Source organism: Euprymna scolopes, chromosome 37 (genome assembly GCF_053919585.1).
Source record: "Euprymna scolopes isolate OS-2025 chromosome 37, ASM5391958v1, whole genome shotgun sequence".
NCBI lineage: Eukaryota > Metazoa > Mollusca > Cephalopoda > Sepiida > Sepiolidae > Euprymna > Euprymna scolopes.
This window is the reverse complement of record NC_136518.1, coordinates 69432327-69434955: the sequence shown is the minus strand read 5'-3', so window position 1 is coordinate 69434955 and position 2629 is coordinate 69432327. Positions and strand designations below refer to the sequence as shown.

The 2629-nt window shown below is 40.1% G+C and overlaps 1 pseudogene; it reads left to right on the top strand.

The window, feature by feature from the left end:
* Positions 1-941: 941 nt before the first annotated feature.
* Positions 942-1081, top strand: LOC145261423 (U2 spliceosomal RNA; annotated as a pseudogene).
* Positions 1082-2629: the final 1548 nt, after the last annotated feature.

Here is a 2629-nt window from a genome sequence, read left to right as displayed (position 1 = left end):
AGATCAAAGTGTAGTATTTGTCGGAACAGATACAGCAAGCAAAGACCATACATGGGGGGTAACACCACATATCAGACCTTGCTCAATGTAGGGGTAATCCTTCATACCAATCGTAACTATCCTGCTCCCATTTCCCACCCATCGGGAGCTGGTCCCCTTTTCCCTCCCCCTCCCTCTCTCTCCACATTAAAAAAAAACGCCTTGTGCCTAATTTGCTCAGTGGGGAAGCAAATAAATACAATCTGTTCCGGCATATACTTCAAACAAAGGCCATATGTGGGGGCGACCCTACATATAAGACCTTAGTAAATGTAGGGGCAATCCTTCATACTAATTGTCACTATCCAGCTCCCCTACTCCCCGGGGAGTTGGTCACCATTTCCCCTTCACTCCTCATATTAAAAATCGGCCTTGTGCCTAATTTGCTCGGTGGCGGAGCAAATAAATACAGCTTTTCTTGGCCTTTTGGGCAAGACCAAATTGTAGTATCTGTTCTGGCAGATACTGCAAACCAAGATCATATGTGGGGGCAGCCCCATATATAAGACCTTGGTCCATGTAGGGGCAAGCCTTCATACTAATTGTCACTATCCAGCTCTTTTACTCCCCCGGGGAGTTGGTCCACATTTCTCCTTCACTCCTCACATTAAAAATCGGCCTTTTGCCTAATTTGCACGATGGGGGAGAAAATAAATACCTTTTTCTTGGCCTTTTTTGCCAAGATGAAAGTGCAGTATATGTTCCGGCAGATACTGCAAGAAAAGATCATATGTGGGGGAAGCCTCAAATATAAGACCTTCGCTAATGTAGGGGCAACCTTTCATACTAATCGTCACTATCCAACTCCCCTACTCTCCGGGGAGTTGTCCCCATTTCCCCTTCACTCCTCACATTGAAAATCGGCCTTGTGCCTAATTTGCTCGATGAGGAAGCAAATAAATACCGCTTTTCTTCGCCTTTTGGCTAAGATCAAAGTGTAGTATCTGTCCTTACTACAGGCTGTACTTATGTTTATAACTTTGTAATATAAATAGGGGAGATTACTTTTCTGTATTAGTTTAACTTAAAATGATCACCCACTTTACAACCAGTCAATCTCAAAGCTATTCAAATCATTCCCCAGATCATTCAAGTTGTTTCTGAAGGATTCCAGTTATTTTTAAGCATTCAAGTTATTCTTAAGGTCATTCAATTCATCATTAAGTTCATTAAATCCATTCTAAGTCATTTAATTTTTATTTATTTAAGTCATTTCTCCCATTTTTTCGGTCATTTTAGTTTATCTTTAAGTATTTCATGTCAATCCTACATTCACGCATTCATTCATTACACGAGAGCACGCGGCTAATGGCGATGGACCTTGTTTTAAGTGTAAATTAAATGCAGTTCGTGGTTTTTGCAAAACAACACATTTCATTCTATTTCCAATATATTTTTCGCACACACGTGCTTTTTGAAAGTCTTTGTCTCGCACTCATATTCACATGTTATTCTTGTCCAGGAGAACTCACTTCTTTACTCGACCACGTGATGTAGTGTGCTCTGTTTTTCTTTGTGACGCAGGCTCATGTACACCTGCAGATTCGCATACGTCTTTCTCAGGAAAGCATGCAGGAAAGTGGCATGAGATGGCGAAACATGAAAACAGATTTCATCAGCAACATGTATGCGATTAACGTGGATGCGCCAGTTTTATATAGTTGGAAATTATTGTTATTTATCTGTTTGTCGATCTATTTATATATCTATGTGTAGCTATCAATCTAGCTATCTATGTATATCGATCTAGCTAGCTAGCTATCTCGACTTACCTATCTATTTATCTCGATCTATCTATCTATCAAACTGGCGAGGTTAACAAGCGATGAGATGAGATGTTGATAAACTTTTCAAAACATATTAAGGTGTAAAATGAACAAGTTGCACCGGAAAATAGCTGTCCGAAAGGAAGTGTTATTTTCACGTGGTCTAATTGACTGAACATAGAGCCGAGTTGGAATTTGAACGTTCAGAAGAGCGGACGGTTTAACAGGTCGCTGCCCCCCATCCATCTTGACAGGGTTGCACTTCGCTTATCTGCCAACTACGTGGAGTATTTTTCTCTTCTTTTTTTCTTAACACAAGCTTACACACGCTTGCTAATTTGCATACGTGCTTTAACGTCTGCTGTTGCTAATATTCTTGTTAGCCAGTCATCTCTCGGCTGCTGCTGATATTTTCAGACGCGTCTACACGCACTCTGCTACATCACAACGTTTCGGTAAATGTTACCACCGACCTCCAGGTTTATCCGATCGAACTCGCTTATCTTTATTTCGATGATGAAATAAACATTTCTTTTCGAAATTCCGTACGGATTGCTGAGCTCACATATAAAATTCTCGAGTCTGACCTAACACATCTGAAACTGCCTGAGCTAATGCCAAGCGAAACGTTGTAAAAAAAAAAAAACATCGAAGATAGGAAAAGAAATTCGAATAATCAACAAAACATTCGCAACAAAATACCGTCTTGCTACAACCGACGTCAATATTTTCAATTTCGACATCTGCGTATCTAAAACTAAACGGAGCTTTCATAAAACATTGCTTTCTTAAAACCACACGTCTATGAAACAAAATACCACCAG